Here is a 19,433-nt window from a genome sequence, read left to right as displayed (position 1 = left end):
ATGTGCGTTTGATGGTTGTTGTGTAGTGTTCATTGTTCGTTGAGCAGCCTGATGGCCTGGGGATAGAAGCTTCTTCTGAGTCTTTCTGTGCTCGCCTTGAGACTCCGGTATCGCTTGCCTGACCGCAGCAGTTCAAAGAGGCAGTTGTTCGGGTGACTGGAGTCCTTAATGATTCTCTTAGCCTTGCCCCTGCACCGCTTGTTGTAAATGTTCTGGAGGGTGGGGAGCCCCCCTCCAATTGTGCGTTCGGCTGAACGTGTCACTCTTTGTAGTCTGCTTCGGTCTTGTGCAGTGCTATTCCCAAACCAGGAGGTGATGTTGCCAGTCAGGATGCTCTCTATTGTACATGAGTAGAAGTTCTTAAGGATCTTCTGACTGACTTGGAACTTCCTTAGGCGCCTGAGGAAGTAGAGGCGTTGTCGTGCCTTCTTCACAACACTGTCAATGTGTGTGGTCCATGTCAAGTCCTCGGATATGTAGGCTCCGAGGTACTTAAAGCTGTTGACTCTCTCAACCGGTGCCCCGTCGATGCTGAGGGGGCTGTAGTCCTTGACCCCCGACCTCCTGAAGTCCACAATCATCTCCTTTGTTTTGCTGACGTTCAGGGAGAGGCTGTTTTCCTGGCACCATCCCGCCAGGACCTTGACCTCTTCCAGGTAGGCCCTCTCGTCGTTGGCAGAGATCAGGCCCACCACCACTGTGTCGTCAGCAAATTTGATGATTGTATTGCTACTCCGCTGAGCCACACAGTCGTGTGTGTACAGGGAGTAGAGGAGGGGACTCAGAACACAGCCCTGGGGGGCCCCTATGTTGAGGGTGATGGATGAGGAGGTGCAGTTGCCTGCTCTCACCACCTGGGGTCTGCCCGTCAGGAAGTCCAAGACCCACTGGCAGAGGTCATAGTTCAAGCCCAGGTCCCTGAGCTTGGCTATGAGTATGGAGGGGACTATGGTATTGAATGCCGAGCTGTAGTCGATGAATAGCATTCTCACATAGTTCCCCTGCCTCTTGTCCAGGTGTGATGCTGCTGTGTGCAGCACATGGGCTATGGCGTCCTCCGTGGACCTGTTGGGGCGGTATGCAAATTGCAGGGGGTCCATGTTGATGGGGAGGGAGGAGCAGATGTAGCCCTTTACTAGCTTCTCAAAGCACTTCATGGCTATGGAGGTGAGAGCTACAGGGCGGTAGTCGTTGAGGCAAGCAGGCTTGGATTTTTTGGGTACAGGGATAATAGTGGACTTCTTCAGGCAGGTGGGGATGACAGCCTGTTCTAAGGACAGGTTAAATATGTCAGTGAATACCGGGGCCAGTTGGTCGGCACAGACTTTTAGGACGCGGCCGGGGATGCCGTCCGGACCTGCTGCCTTCCTGATATTCACTTTTTTAAAGGTCCGCCTCACCTCATGCTCTGTTACCCTGAACACTGAGTCTCCATCAGCAGCAGACCCCCCCCCCCCCCCCCCCCATTGCCGTGGCTTGTGGGCTGGTGTTGTTATTACCAGCATCAAACCTCGCATAGAAGGTATTGAGGTAATTTGCTAAGGAGATGTCACTGTTCAGTTTGAGGGAGGCGCCTTTGTAGTCTGTCATCGTTTTGAGCCCCTGCCACATAGCTCTAGAGTCAGCCTGTTCAATTTTATCCCTGTAGCGCCGTTTGGCCTCTGTCACTGTACAAGCATTAATTGTCAGAGCACATCCAATGAGATCACATTTTAGTTAATTGTCTTATATAAGATATACCCCTAATACCTGTTATCTAAAAACCTACACACATATGCTCCAGCTCGAACCCCCCCCTCCCGGACCCCACCTTGGGAAGTACCTCCACTATCCCTCGCACCTAACCAGACACTACCATTATAAGCTAGCTTTTATTCTCTCCACCACTTCTAACCACATTGACATTTTGGATTCATTGAGACCCAGAATTCTTGCTGTAGATATTTCTTGATAAATCACATCGAGATATGTAAGAAACCAAACTTTCCGGCACATTTTTTCCGGTTGAAACCAGCGTGATGCGATCAGCTTTTTAGCTACTGTGATACCCGATAAAACCAATCTCTTTAGCTGTGGATTCACTGCAAACTCAAAAACATCATTCAATATTAATACCGAGGGGTGTACAGGTATATTCCAAGATACGAGTTTTGATAATTGTTGGGTCACATCTTTCCAGAATGCCTTAACTGGTGGGCAGTCCCAATACATGTCCCTTCGTCCCCATTTGTACATTGGGAGCATTTGGAGTCTTGTTTAAGCCCCATTCTGCACAGTCTTATAGGAGTCAAGTATGTCCTGTGAATATAGTTAAGATTGATTTGTTGATGATCCGGGTTCCTTGATGTAAGTCGGACATTTGCCCAGGCTCCTTGCCAATCAAAGTCATTTTCCAGGTCTGGTATATCCCTCCTCCAGACAGAGTCTAGTTGGAGGGTTTCATACGAGGACGTTAGTAATTGATGATAAAAATCTGAAACAAAACCTCTCGATGTCTCTCTTTCGTAGAAGAATTTGTGGTATCTGTGGTGTTCAATTGGTATGTCTAATGGAACACCGTGAGACTTCAAACATAGCTGTAACTGTATGTAAAAAAGCCATGTGGACTTGGTGAGATTACATTTTTTGCGTATTTCTTTATCACTACAAAAACCCTGTTTGTTAAAAACATCCCCTAATGAGTGTATGCCTTGCTCTTCCCATATAGGGAATCTTATAGGTCGTTTTGTACGTGATTTGTGATGTTTTCAATTTGACCAGATCCATACATCTCAAGGTGTTTGATTTAAGAAACAGTGGGTTTGTGTGTATATATATACCTGTACCTCCCCTCCCCCTCCCCCATGCTGCTATGATGCCTGCATTTCCCCAAGGGGATCAATAAAGGAATATCTTATCTTATATCCTACCTTGTTTATTGTCTTTATTGCTCTTTTCTGTAATCTTTTATTGTTACACTGAGGTACAATTGGACTGACAGAGTAAAGTGTGGGTGTGTTTGATTTAGGGACTAGAGCAGGCAGATCCTCCCTAAGGTGTTTTAATGAGAGGATAGGGAGCAATTGTTGAGATGGAATCATGAAAATGCTAGATTTCTAGTGAATGTAATTAACGACCTAAATTACATTCCCCTGTGGCTCAATGCTGCTGCTCTGGAGATTAAATGCGGCCCCTGAAGGCACACAGGCCAATAGTGTTAGTGTATGAGTGAGACATGCCATTATACCTACAATTCCTGTCTTAAAAACCAGAAGAAATACAAACTCTCTGTCTTATTCAGTTTTATAGATAATATTACTTTATATGGGAATGGCCTGGAAAAAGACAAATTGCTGACTTAACGTTGTTACACAAAAAGGTTATTATCATTTCCAAAGATACAAACAAAATGTGTTCACTACATTATATAGGCTTACATTACATTACATTACATTTGGTTATGACAAGGTTCTATATCTTACTTTATGGCCTGCATAGTACAAGACACACAAGACACATAAACAATAAGTATATAGACCAAGATGGCAAAAAAATAAATAATAATAATATAACAAGCTGTAAACAATGTATGTAAACAAAGAAACTAGAGGAATTCATATAAAAGTATATAGTATATATTATATATCAGCTGAAGTCAAGTCTAAGCTCGATTTCCAACCTGAAATCTCGTCGGTCATTCAGCATCACAAGGAGAAATTGGCGCAAGGATGACATGCAAATTCGTGAAGCGTTCCTTATTGTTACTGTATTTTATGAAATATTAGTATGAAATCATATTTACTGACTCTCCCATGTTATTTGGCCATATGCGACTTACTACCTTCTAGTGGCGAGCTGTGGTAACTGCAGCGTCTCTGCTCTGGCTTCAGTGTTGAATATCTATCCGACACTACCCTCTAGTGGCGAGCTGTGGTAACTGCAGACTCTCTGCTCTGGCTTCAGTGTTGGACATCATCTATTCGACACTGCTTTTTTTGAATGAGTGAATTATAAATGTAATCTTTATGTAGACTGACTTGTTTCTGTTTAAAACTGTAGGACCAGTGAATTATAAATGTAATATTTAGGTTGACCGACTTGTGTTTCTGCTTGAAACTGTAGGACCAGTGAATTATAAATGTAATCTTTAGGTAGACAGACTTGTTTCTGTTTAAAACTATAGGACCAGTGAATTAGAAATGTAATCTTTAGGTAGACGGACTTGTGTTTCCATTTAAAACTATTCTCCACTTGCACAAACGTGCGGGCGGCATATCCAGTTACTTCTACCATGTGTAGACTTCTTCCTGTTTCACAGAAACAAAACTAGACGCATCTGTACAGGATCCAGAGATTGAAATCGAAAACTACTCAATAGTCAGGAGGGATAGGAATCAATATGGAGGTGGCGTCTGTGTGTATATACACAAAGATACAAAATTCATCAACCGTACTGACCTTAACCATGACGAAATTGAAACTGTTTGGATTGAAATCTTATTCGATAGGGCGAAACCAGTACTAGTAGGCACAATCTATAGACCGCCAGAACAGAGTGGCTTCTATGACACACTGGATGGGTGTTTAGCTGGGGTGGAGGGGGTAGAAAAAATTCGTATTGGGGACTGGAACACGGATATGCTGCGTAAAGCAGCACCCGTCTTCAAGGCCTTCAGTAGGTTTTCTGATCTGCACGGTTTCAGCCAGCTAATCACCCAACCCACAAGGGTATGTGATTCGACACAAACCACCATTGACCTCATTTTGACCTCTGACAAGTCCATGATCTCCAATAAAGGGGTGATAGCATGCGGGTTAAGTGATCATTATATGATTTTCTGTACCCGCAAAAAGCTAAAACAGAAGGCCGGCTGTCACAAAACAGTCACATCTAGAGACCTCAAAACCTACTCTAGAGAGGCCTTTAACCAAGAACTGGGGAGCATGGACTGGTCAGATGAACTCAGTGGTACACAGGTTGAAGAAACATGGCTTGGATTCAAAACCAAATTCACAACAATACTCAACAACATGGCACCCCTAAGAACCACCAGGGTTAAAAATCGCGCTGAGCCATGGATGCACACTGAAATACTGGCCGCTATGAAAAGCAGAGACCAAAAAATTCTCTGAACTTCATAAAAGTCAGACAAAGCTTTCCAAAAGCTCAAACAGTGAACTCCAAGCCCACGTGGTTGAACAAAAAATTCAAAGAAACAGACTAAGAAATGACGTAAACACCATGATCAAAACCGCAAAAAGAAATGTCATCATTGACAAAACTGAGGAAAACAAAAACAAACCATGTGAACTTTTGAAATTACTCAATAATCAACTAGGCTGCAGTAAAAAACTTAAAAACCAGATTCTCAAACATAAACATAAAGACGGACAACACGCTCATCACAGACAAGCTGGATGTAGCCAATTACTTAAACATCTTCTTCACAAACATAGCCACAACACTGGTAAACAAACTACCCTCCCACTCAGGGCATTATGGGGTAGAACACATAGTAGCATACTACAAAAACCTAGGGGTCCACAAAGACGACTTCAAACTAGAAAGTAGAAAAGGTAACAACCGATGAGGTACTCAAAAAATTTTGCGCCCTCCAACCTAACAAGGCCACTGGCCATGACAACATCCCCTCCAAATTCCTCAGAGACTCAGCAGCCGCCATCACCCCAGTCATCACACACATAATAAACCTCTCTATAAAACAGGGACATGTCCCCAAGGACTTCAAAATTGCGAGAGTGACCCCTCTGCACAAAAAGGGCAGCAAATTAGACCCAGGCAACTACCGCCCTGTCTCTATTCTTACCTCCATCTCGAAAGTCATGGAGAAAATAGTCTATGAACAGGTCGAAATGTACCTGGCGGAAATAAATCTAATCTACGAATTCCAATCTGGCTTCAGAACGTCCCACTCCACTGACACATGCCTTCTCTATTTGAACGACCACATCAAACAAGAGGTGGACGCGGGCAAATACTGCGGCATGGTCATGCTGGACTTACAAAAGGCCTTCGACACTGTCAATCACTCCATTCTGATTGACAAGCTAAAAGCAATTGGTTTTGATAGTTTATCAGTGAGCTGGATGCAATCCTACCTGGAGGGGAGAGAACAGATGGTGGATGTTAACGGTACTCTATCCCCCCCCCTCACAGTGAGCTGTGGTGTTCCACAAGGAAGCATACTAGGACCGCTACTGTTCCTAATTTATGCAAATGACATGTCGTCAGCCTGTGACTGCAACTTGTTCCTGTTTGCGGACGACTCAGCCCTGCTGGTCTCTGACAAGAACAAGTTGCAGGTTGAAAAACCCCTCAGCTCGGAACTAGGCAAAATCTGCATATGGCTCGCTGATAACAAACTATCATTACACATGGGCAAAACAGAGTCCATTCTCTTCGGTTCAAATAACAAACTCAGCAAGACCGACGGCTTCTCAGTTACAGTGGGGGACAATATTGTCACAAGGAAAGACGAAATTACCTACCTGGGTTCCATCCTAGAGGCAAATCTTTCCTGTGACAAAATGGCATCCAATGTAATAAAAAAAGTCAACCTGTACCGGATCTCCTCTCTGGTAAACAAGAATACCCTGAAGACTCTGGCAGGAGCACTCATTCAATGGTACTACGACTATGCTTGCACCTCATGGTACCAAAGCACCTCAAAGGCGCTAAAAACAAGATTACAAACATCACAAAACAAACTGGTCAGACTACTACTTGACCTTACCCCCAGAACCCACCTCACCCCTGCCCACTTTGACAACCTAGGATGGCTTAGAGTAGACGACAGAGTACAGCAACTTGCAATGGGCCTGGTCTACAAGATACACTATACGACTAAGGTACCCATGTACATGTCAAAATACTTCCCAAAGGTCAGTGAATACCACAACCACTACACCAGAGGAAGCTCAACAAATCATGTTAAACCCAGATTCGGCTCAAACAAGGGACTAAACACATTTCGCAATTATGCCACATCAATGTGGAACGCCCTACCCAAAGCTGTAAACAGGGGTGCAGTCGTAATATGGGCGAAGGCCAAACGGACGCGCATACATGTTCCCTCGGTTGCGCACAGAACAGACGATACACCTTGTCTCATCCTTCCAGTCGAGAGATCAAGCAACCCCCCACCTACAGGCAGTGTTCGAATTATGAGGGGACCAATGGGGGCTCAGCCCCCATAGCTATAGTCTGAGCCCCCATAGTCAAAAAAATTATATAATCTTTTTTTTTTTTTTTATGTACGAATTAGTATTATTTATTTTACCTAAATAAATTATTAATAGATCATATTTTTCTTTTCAGTTTTTAAAATAACAGAGTAATTAATGTTGTGGAATAGGCTGCATTTCACCTCCAAGCCGCTATGTGTCGCCCATGAGCGTCGCCCCATAAGTTTAACGCTACTCTAACCTAGTGAAGAAGAAGCAGCTGATGTAAACAGAAGGCTGCCGGTCCGTCTGTGTCCTGCAGGCTGCAACTGAAAACATAAACACTACGCCACATGCCACCAAAAAAAAGGCTCAACCCGCCGCAAGGCTGTACAAAGCTGGACAGCTTTGGTTTTATAAAAAGGCCAAAGACTGACGCTGTTAGTGCAGCAGCTAGCAGCGCTACTGTCACTGAAGTTGACACTGCTAGTGCTAGTATTAGTGTTAGCTCTGCTGCTCCTGTGCGCAGTGCACCTGTTATTGTTACTGCGCCGGTTGCCACTGCCAGACCCGAGTCTCCACTACTAGACCTGGACTGTGCTGCTACTCAACCACCACAATGCTGGGGTCCGAGTCAGTGGACCTTTTGGAAAAATAGATATATAGCTGGTTATTTGCAAAGGAGGGATGCATTGGCTGCCTTCCATGTAAAAACGCCAAGATATTGTTAAATAAATCATTTGGAGCCCATTTGGCAGAGCAGTGGATGAATGGGACTGTGACTAGCTCTCAGAGCAAGAAGTTGAGGAAGAAAACATACTTGCACAGTGATAGCGTTGCTCATAAGCAAGCTATAGAAATAGAATGTCAAAACCAGAAGGAAGTGCTTCCAAGAAAAGTGAGCGAAATCACATCTGCTTTGCTCAAGGAGACAGCCAGTTCATTCAGGGCAGCATATACTGTCGCTAAAGAAAGGTTGCCTTATACCAAATTGAACCCCCTTATGACACTTAATGAGTTGAACGGTGCGACAGTCGGGCCAGCTCACCGATCCGATCATTCTTGTGCACAGATCATAGAGCACATTGCCACAGAGATGAAAAAAAAAATTGTTTCTCATGTCAAATCGCAGGATTCACGTATCAGTATAACACTGGATGAAAGCACAATTCATGGAAAAGCTTACATGATAATTTATGTCAGATGTGATGTCACTGGGGATGGAGATGTGGACAATGTTTTTCTTGACCTTGTTGAACTTGATCAGGGCACAGATGCAGAGTCACTGTGTAATGTGCTGAAAACCAGCCTTCAGGCAGTGGGGATGGATGAAGCCTTTCTAAGGAAACATCTAATCAGCATAGCCACAGACGGGGCAGCTGCTCTAACTGGGAGAAAGACTGGACTCATAGCTAGACTGAAGCAGGATTTCCCTCGACTTCAGTCAGTTCATTGTCTGGCTCATCGTTTAGAATTAGCAGTGAATGACTCCTTAAAGGAAGTAGCTGGCTGCAATCATTTAGAGTTTTTCCTCGCAAAACTCTATTCTCTTTACCACCAGTCCACGAAAAATGCAAGGGAGCTGCAGGAAGCGGCTGCTGAACTGAATATGCAGATTCTGAAGATCGGACAAGTGTTTACAATAAGATGGGTGTCAAGCAGTTTCAACACTGTCAAAGCTGTGCTGAAGGATTTTCCAGTGTTAGCACATCACTTCAAAACTGCTAGTGAAGATGACTCACGTTCCGGTGTTGAGAAGGCCAAGTACACTAGTTTACATAAGCATCTGACATCTACTGGATTTCTTGCTGATTTGGCCACAATGAAAGACGTGTTGCGTGAACTACAACGTCTCTCCCTGAAGCTACAGCGACGTGACATGTCTCTGGTCACTGCAAGCCACCACATTGACCAAACGATCGAGGTGCTCTCTGCCATGAAAGACCAAGGAGGGAAAACGGAAATTAAAGTGAAAATAGGCATAGCCAGCAGCCACTTCAAAGAGGTCGATCTCACCAAAACGCTGCCCAAAATAAAGAAAACCCAATTTTACCAGTCAATCATCGATAACCTCACCAGGCGTCTCCCTGATAGTGAGCTGGTAACCATGTTGAAGCCTATGGATCAGCACTTCTGGCCGGAAGAGAGGGCATAACTTATTCTGTACGTGAGGTGGTGAAGTTTGCTAAACTTCTCGGAGAGTCTACCAATGACGCTGTCAATGAGTTTCGAGACTGGAAACTACAAGGTGTGTAATTATTATTTAGTAGGCCTAATAGAATATACGATTGTATAAAAGTTTGGGTATGACAACTAAATGTTTTCTCCTTACGGGAGAGTGAAAGGCATGACAACTAACATGCCTCTTCTTTTAGATCTTAATTAAGCTATAGCTTCATGTAATACTCAGTGTGTACTGTACGTGTGTGATGTGTGAAGATGTATGCATGAATAGTCTTGAAAGTATTTTTTTTATCTATATTATTATATACATTTCTTTATTTAATTGTTTTTGCTCCACTCAGGCAGTGCGCCTGCATTTTGGTGTATGCACTGGCAATGACAATAATGGAATCTTGATCTTATCTTCAGGCAAGGCACATCAGGGACAGGGTGAAACCTTGAAAAGACTCATAGTGGCAAGCAACACCATCCTTCCGACCTCTGCAGAGTGTGAGAGGGGCTTTTCTGCTTGCAACGACACAGACCGTAAAAGACCAGGAATCGGCTGCAAGCTAGGAGCCTTACTGCACTGTTGTTTGTGGACCTGAATGGGCCTCCTATCAACAAATTCGACCCTCTCCCATACATACAATTCTGGATAAAGAAAGGACATCGTACTTCAACATCATGGGTTCCAGAATCACAACCAAAGCCTCTTGAAAACAGAGCACTTTGGTCTATCTTCTCTGTGTAATGGTAAGATAATGGCTTTTACTTTTAACCAGGCTATTTATATGCATTACCCCTCATCTGCCTCTGTGTAAGCATAACGTATCTATAGAAAAATGGCAAAAAAAAGACTCCAAGCCCCCCAATATTCAAGCCTACACTAATACAATTTGTCCCTCGGAAATAGAGTAAATGTATGTATGTAACACAACAACTATACATATATAAATAAACAATAAACCTCAAATGTGCTGTCCTTCAACAGGCAGACAGACGGAACCGAAGAGAGAACGAGTGAAGAGGAAAAACTCAGCTGCAGGGAGCGGGCGTGATGGGTCTCCTGGATTCTGGACTGACATGAGACACTTTAGAGCTGTAGGAGGAAAAACTGAGGAAGTTGTTGTTACTGTTGTTTACTTGATGTAATGTTGCTGCTTATTTGGTAACATGCTGCTGGTATTTTGATCATTGTATAGTTTTTGCATTTTGACAGATTTGTGGGAGAAAGTGTTAAGAAAAAAGTTATAATTGCCACTTGAGATGATGCAATCTATAGCTTGATGTAATGGCTTCTGATAATGCAGAGCTCTAATTGCAGATGTTGTTATTACTCTCGTGGTCTGAGATACTGTGTGACACTGTGACACTTTAAGGCGTTTAAGTCGTCATGATGTGGCGGCTGTAGCTCAGGAGGTAGGGCTAGTCGTCACTACTTGCTTTGGATAAAAGAGGTCAGTGGTTTGAATCCTGGCTCTTCCAGTCTACATGTCGGTGACATGCTGCAGTAGTTACTTTTCTTGTTTTTTTTTTTTTTTTTTATATTATATTTTTTGCACAAATCTCTCCAATATTCAAAACATCTCTTTCCACATCACCATATGAAACTTCCAAGATTTGCCTTTTTCTTTTTTGTAAGAACATACAAAACATGTAAAAGACTCATACAAATACATTAACAAATGACATGGAAAATAAAAAAAGACTTACGAAAAAAGAAAAATACTATACTATACATTGTGCGTATACATCCCTGATATATATACTTTGCATGTAGACCGATCTACCTGCGAGCAGGTATGTGCTGCATCCTCTATCGGGATGCCACCCTTCTCCATATTGCATGTGAGAGAGAGCGTCCCAGACACATGTAGGTGTGCATGATAGCATGCATGTATGTGTGTCTCCAATACATGTATGTGGGTACGTGTATCACGTAAGCATGTGTACATGCCTCACATGTGTGTTCTTCTTGTTGTTCTAAGAAGATGCTGCTACTTCTAATTTATTTTTCATTCAGTTCTTGATTACCTGTGCACATTTGTTTATAACATTATTTATTTTGATTTATACAAGTATGAAGAGTTTATCGCCGGCCACTAGAGGGCAGCTTTTATGTTCATTTTATTATCAGATGATAAGGTTACTTACTGTATCCTGATGAATGCTGCTGTTTTTTTCCATTCGATTATTTTGTTAGTTTTTGATTTATACGTGCAGAGACAAATAAATGTTAATTCAAGTTCATACATTTGGTCTCATTTTTTCAAATTAAATTGTTGTATTTTATCAGATGCAAAATGCAAATAAGTAAATATGGCATTATATATCAGAGGTGAGTAAGAAAATGAACAAATATTGATGGTTAAGAATGAGACTGAATAATGACATCACACAATATAGTCTAATGATTAGACTGTTGTGTGATGTCATTATTACTTAGTATTAGACTAATTCTAATGAGATATTCCTCTAAATATGACTTCGAAAACAGCCACAATTTCAGGAAAATAATCGTAAAAAAAATAAAATCAGGGGGCCCCCATAGCTCTCAGATGATAATTCAAACCCTGCCTACAGGGCTTGTATTTGGTTGTCGGTATCCTATTATTATGCAAAATCTAGGTGATAAGTGCCGCGACGAGTCATTTTTGTGTGGCCGGCCGGCACTTACCACCTAGACTTTGCATAATAATAGGATGCGCGCACTTCGGCTTCAGTGACGAAGCCCAAACGTCGTTTGACCGCGTTTTCCCAGCACTGCACCCCTGGCTGTAAAGGAATGTGAATCCCTACCCACATTCAAAACCGCTCTTAAAGAGCACCTACGGGAGGCTGCAATTCGAAACTGGCCACCGTAAATGCCCAAACCCCCCACCACCTCCTAATAGACAGTCTCCTCCCCACCGCATGTATATATTGTCTCCCCGCCGTATGTATATTTCTCTCCCACGCACCCACCCTCTCCTAATGTACAGTCCCCACCCCACCGTATGTATATTTCTCTCCCACCCACCCACCCCCTCCTAATGTACAGTCCCCTCCCCATCATATGTATATACTCTGTCAGGATCTATGGGTAACAGTACTGTATATTTGAATACCGTCATGTCACAAATGTATCAGTAAATACCTATATGTCCCTATGCCAAAAATGTCATGTATGTTGTGTATGTCATAAATGTCGATATGAATTGAAAATGGGGGACCCTGATGTAAACAAGACAAACGTCTTTCTCTGGTCTGCATCCCCTTAACAATTGCGTGTATTGAGCCGTACTGTATTGTACCCATTCTGCAATCTGTTAAATAAAGTTCTCATTCATTCATTCATTCATTCATTCATTCATCACAATACATAGACTTGAGCAACTTTCCTCCCGTCAATTAAACAACTTTATCGTCACTTTTCTTTTTTTATTACGTTTTTAAATTATATTTGTTTGTATTGTTAATCTGTTCAGCATTCGTTTTTATCGTTAGTATTGTCAATGTGGTGACGTTTTACAAAAGGAAATGCGTGTGGACTGTGGAGTTGTGGACAGGCTTCAGACAGAGAGGTAATGAAACTTTTGTATTATTATTAGGGCTGTCAAAATGAATGCTTTAACCCTGGAGATTAATTTAAATGTATTAAAGCATTAAAATAAATTAATCTAGATTAATCTATGGAGTGAAAAATCTTCAATCTTAGCGCCGCGGATATAAGAGAGGTCTAGCTGAGTCAATGTTGATGGTTTTGTTGAACATTTGTATTTCACAGGAGAGAAACTGTATTCAAAGAAAGCTATTAAAATAGTATTTGAATCTAAATATACTTTCTGTTGATTTTACATTAATTCCATGATTTTACTCAAGTAAATATCTGTTACAAGCTTCGGTCTTATATGTAGAAAAATGCAATTTTTAATCTAGATTAATTACAGAAAATTGAGAGATTAATTAGTTATTTTCTTTTAATCTATTGACGGCACTAATTATTATATTATAGAATGCAACAATCTATTTAATAAGCAAACGTGTTTTAGTACCGGTGGTGATATAGATATCAGTGGAGATATAGATATCTGTGGTGATATAGATATCAGTGGTGATATAGATATCGGTGGTGATATAGATATCGGTGGTGATATAGATATCTGTGGTGATATAGATATCTGTGGTGATATAGATATCGGTGGTGATATAGATATCAGTGGTGATATAGATATCAGTGGTGATATAGATATCAGTGGTGATATAGATATCTGTGGTGATATAGATATCGGTGGTGATATAGATATCGGCGGTGATATAGATATCTGTGGTGATATAGATATCGGTGGTGATATAGATATCTGTGGTGATATAGATATCGGTGGTGATATAGATATCGGTGGTGATATAGATACCTGTGGTGATATAGATATCGGTGGTGATATAGATATCGGCGGTGATATAGATATCTGTGGTGATATAGATATCGGTGGTGATATAGATATCTGTGGTGATATAGATATCGGTGGTGATATAGATATCGGTGGTGATATAGATACCTGTGGTGATATAGATATCTGTGGTGATATCAGTACCAGCGGCGGCTCTCGAACTGGTTCCAATGATGATTCTGAAGCAGATTGTGGCTCCGGGTTGTAGTTCTGGTTCTTCAGGTTGTAGACGTAGGGTTCTGGAAGGAGTCTGGCTGCGTTGCTGGTCCGCGACAAGACCGTCTGCGGCTTGCTCCAGCGGACACCAGAGCTCGGGTCGCGGACCGGCAACGCAGCCGCGAAGCCGGCGATGCAATTTTTTATTAGTTTGTCATGACAAACCAATTACATAATCCAACATATGTGTAAAGGCACACACAACATATTCCAGTTAACGGTATATTTTTTTAATGATTCGTTACGGCGTAATCAATACTTCCATTTGTATAAATTGCGTTCGGGACGCGTGAATATTAAAGGCAACCAACTTGTGTTCGGCTTTTCTCTGATTGGCCGCGCCCCCCCGCCCCCACGCGCAGGCAAGCGCAGTCGTCCCACGTCCCAAATGAAATCCAAGGAGCGCAAGCGAGCGGCAGCGCGGGCAACCAACTTGTGTACCATGGGCTGCTGTTCCAACGCACTTGTGTTGGGCTGCTGTTTCACTCGTGTATAAACAAAGCCCATACAGTTATGAAATGCGCTGAACTAGAAAGCGTAACGTTATTATGTTTCGCGTTTTTAACAACCAACTACCAGATTCACTCGTGTATAAACAAAGCCCATACAGTTATGAAATGCGCTGAACTAGAAAGCGTAACGTTATTATGTTTCGCGTTCCATTGATTAACGCCATTACCTGCTGTGCTGTAGGAAGCAGAGGTACAGTAAGTTACAGTAGGTGTAGGTTACATGTTTAATCAAAGCCCATACAATTTTATATCTCCAGTGATAAAACCCAGTGCTCTATGTCTCTATGATACACAGCGTGGATGGGCTTTCAGAGGGAGAGGCATGACTTCGCGACAGCCATATTAGACACTCACTGTACATCAGTGTGGAACTGTAACGTTATATGTTATTTCGCCCGTGGAGGCTGCTGAGCCTGAGCGCCAGCGGGGCGACGCGGTGGTTTATCCCCGGCTTCCGTGCGCCGCCGCCGGCTTGATACAGCTTCAGCAGCAGCAGCGGCGGTGCTCTGTTGTAGGAAGCCCTTCAATGACAGCGACGCGCTCTCATATTTTGCGAATGCATAAACTATATCTTAAATTATGGCTATGTGTCTAATATGGCTGTCGCTTATCAATGACTTCGCGACAGCCATATTAGATACATCGCCATAATTTAAGATATAGTTTATGCATTCGCAAATATGAGAGCTCTGTCAGAAGTGGGTGGTGGCAGCATTACTAACAGTAGCGATTTTTATTGTTTTGTCATGACCAAACATAATCCCAACATAGATAGGAGGTGTACTGTATGTCAAATGTCGGTCATGTGGTGGAAGAGTTTAGTACAGTCACACAACAGAACACCGCTGTAGTACAGTCACACAACAGAACACCGCTGGTTCGACCAGCGCTCCTGCCGCGTCTCTCTTGCCGCAAGGGCGTGTGCTAGTGGATTGATTGATTGGCCGTGTGGCCAATCAGAGAAACGCTGAACGAAAAGCTGAACACAAGTTGGTTGCCTTTAATATTCACGCGTTCGGGACCTCCATGTTTTGGGGGTATTCATCAGAAAAATCGGATCCGGGATTCGGCTCCCATCAGTCGGGCAAGAACTGCGGCTTTTCAGCCTCTCTCCTGGAGCTTAAGCAGAGTTTAGATAGAGGAGCTTGTCGCGGCTCATGCGCATGCGCACGCTCGGCCAATCAGAGCGCAAAACGGCAACGCGGAAACCGAGTGGCGTTGTAGAAAGAATAGACGCGGCCGGGAGGGCGACGCACAAATCACCATCAGTCAGCCTGATGATAACGTTACTTCCACACCTACCCTACTGCTTGGCCTTACTCCTAAAACCCACCTTACCCCTGCCCACCTACGGGTGGCTGCAATTAGAAACTGGCCCCGGTAAATGTCAAAATCCCCCCCCCCCCATACAGTTTATTCCCCTTCGGATGTATATTTTTTTATGATCTCTTTTTCTTACACAGTACCGTATATTTGTATGTCTTGTATTATGTCATAAATGTCTTGATGAATTGAAAATGGAGGAGCCTTATGTAAACAAGACGAAAATGTATTTTTCTGGTCTTCATCCTCTTGGCAGTTGTTAGTATTGAGCTGTACTGTATTGTACCCATTCTGCAATCCGTTAATAAAGTTTTCAATCAATCAATCCCTAAAGAAAGAACGATGACCCGTTATTCTAGCTTCTTGGAAAGAGACTGAGCCAAAATATCCTGCTCCCTTCAAAGAGCCGTAACATCCATCACTCCAGATAACATACGAGGCTGAGCTGAAGTGCACAGGACAGGGGGCCACAACAGCAGACCACTGAGCCAACGACGCTAATGAGCTATTATTCTACTGTAGAAAATATCAACTTTGATGGCAAGAGAAATACCTAAATATACTGTCTTACCATATTTGAGTTACTGTGTGGAGATATGGGGGAATGCATACATAAGCACACCCTAAGTTTTTTTTGTATTTTTATTCTTTTTGGATTACAGAAAATTATCACTAAAGTGCTATCTGTTGCAGCTGCACTGTTTTACATGAAAATACCATATTTGGATAAGTTTGACCATTTCTCAAAATCTGAAAATCATTATTTAATAAAACACAGAAAAGGATCACCAAGTTACTCTGGATAAAAAAAAACTTTACAGACAACATTGAGACAAAGCTTCCTGACACATCTCCATCCAAACTCTTGGAAGAACTCATTGAAATCTCATCTGATACTACCTGGAGAGCTAGTTTCAGAGTGTGGTGCTGAGTACCAAGTGTCTCATGATACAGCAGTTAAGGTGTTGATACCATTCAGCACCACATATCCGTGTGAAGCTGGCTTTTCATCCATGACGGCTCTGAAAACAAAATATAGGGCCAAGTTGAGCCTTGAGGATGACATGCGTGTTGCCTTGTCAAAGATCTCCCCACGTATTGACCGTATTATTAGCCAGCAGCAGCAGACCTCGCATTGAGCTATAAATTTCCACCGAGTTAACACTTTGAGAGCCAGCCGTGTTTTCCTTTTTACCCCCTTGAATGCCCAAACCCACTCCAATGTTAACTTAATATCGCCTAATCTATGTTTTAATATCGCCTAATCTATGTTTTAAATTATGGCTATGTGTCTAATCTGCCCGTCGCTTATCAAAGACTAATTTCCCAGTCAACATTGTCATGGCAGATTGTTTTTTTATCGCTTCATTTCCATTTGATAGCATTTTGAAAATCACTAGTTTTCACGGAAAAAACAACCCATTCTATGATAATCGCCTTTTACTGGAATATTCCAGAACGTTGTCATTTGTCGGCCTATTTATGAATCGTTTTCAAATAAACGCTAGATGATCGATAGTATATGTGTGCGCATGCTCTTATTTCCTGATGGCTTTTATAGTCAAAACAGCTATATCACATGTAGGGGAAACGCTTGTATGTCTGTGAAAACGAGTCTGATTATCCTAAGACTGATAACATAGATTCCTTACCTGAGGTCAGATGGTATCCAAATGGTTTATTCCAATTTCCGATCGCCATTCGAAAAAATTGCTAATTTGATTGATCCATCGTGTATACAGTAAAACACATATTCGCCGCGGCACCAAGGCTCCAGAATGAACTCTGGTAGACCCCGGTTACATCAGTGAGAAGTAAAATGTGGAGTCAGAAATCCTTTCTCCCATTCACTTTCATTGAGTCCAATCCAAAAGGGTGATTTACCATCTGGGAGACGATAGGGGGCGCTTTTTTCACATCTGAGAGCCTGGGGTGACTGGATATCCAACGGTAGGCTCGCTTGATGCAATATGATTTCAGATCGCTAATAAAAAAAATAAAAAATAAAAACAGAGTATTCTCGTGATGGGCATTCAACCCGCGGGGGGTAAACCCGAGAAAAGCCGTGAGTGGCATTCAAAATGTTTAACAAGTGCTTATTTTCTGTATTTATTTATATTTTTTGAGAAATGGTAACTTGGTGATCCTTTTCTGTATTTAAAAAAAATACATGATTTTCTGTTTTTGAGAAATGGTCAAACTTATCCAAATATGCTATTTTTATGGAGAACAGTGCAGCTGCAACAGATAGCACTAGTGATCCTTTTCTGTATTTAAAACAAAATACATGATTTTCAGTTTGAGAAATGGTCACACTTATCCAAATATGCAATTTTTATGGAAAAGTGTGCAGCTGCAACAGATAGCACTTAGTGATAATTTTCTGTAATTTAAGAAATATGTTATTTGATTTTCTACTACAAGCAGTGTAACGTCAACAGTACTAAGCCATTTAGACCTGAAACACCTGTTAATAATGCATTATATAGCCTGCACATACACACAAATGTGTTTCCCGGTTTCTTAAATAAACATTATTTTGAAAGCAAGCACTTTTGTAATCATTGTAGCAAAAAAAACAGGGCCGGAAAAGTATTTATCGTATGTAGGGGTGCCCTGGAATATTTTATTGAACACAGAGGTGCCTTGGCAGCAGAAAGGTTGAGAACCCCTGGACTAGAAGATAAAATGAAGGAAAGCATCACAGTGGTGGGTATCATATATATCATAAAGGACAGTGGTGGGTATCATATATCATAAAGGACACAGGGGTATCATATATATCATAAAGGACACAGTGGTGGGTATCATATATATCATAAAGGACACAGTGGTGGGTATCATATATATCATAAAGGACACAGTGGTGGGTATCATATATATCATAAAGGACACAGTGGTGGGTATCATAAAGGAGACAGTGGTGGGTATCATATATATCATAAAGGACACAGTGGTGGGTATCATTATATCATAAAGGACACAGTGGTGGTATCATATATATCATAAAGGACACAGTGGTGAGTATCATATATATCATAAAGGACACAGTGGTGGGTATCATATATATCATAAAGGACACAGTGGTGGGTATCATATATATCATAAAGGACACAGTGGTGGGTATCATATATATCATAAAGGACACAGTGGTGGGTATCATATATATCATAAAGGACACAGTGGTGGTATCATATATATCATAAAGGACACAGTGGTGGGTATCATTAACACTGCTCAAAAAAATAAAGGGAACACTTAAACAACACATCCTAGATCTCGATGAATGAAATATTCCAGTTGAAAATCTTTATTCATTACATAGTGGAATGCGTTGAGAACAAAATAACATAAGAATGATCAATGGAAATCAAAATCATTAACCCATGGAGGTCTGGATTCAGAATCATACTTAAATAAAAGTGGAAAAATCAGATCACAGGCTGATCCAACTTCTGTGGAAATTCCTCAAGACAATTCTAAATGAGACTCAGTATTGTGTGGCCTCCACGTGCCTGTATGCACTCCCTACAACGTCTGGGCATGCTCCTGATGAGACGACGGATGTTCTCCTGAGGGATCTCCTCCCAGACCTGGATCAGGGCATCAGTCAACTCCTGGA

Source organism: Notolepis coatsorum (assembly GCF_963971535.1).
Source record: "Notolepis coatsorum genome assembly, chromosome: 9".
NCBI classification, from domain to species: Eukaryota; Metazoa; Chordata; class Actinopteri; order Aulopiformes; family Paralepididae; genus Notolepis; species Notolepis coatsorum.
The sequence above is the reverse complement of the archived record's forward strand: the minus strand, read 5'-3'. Positions refer to the sequence as shown.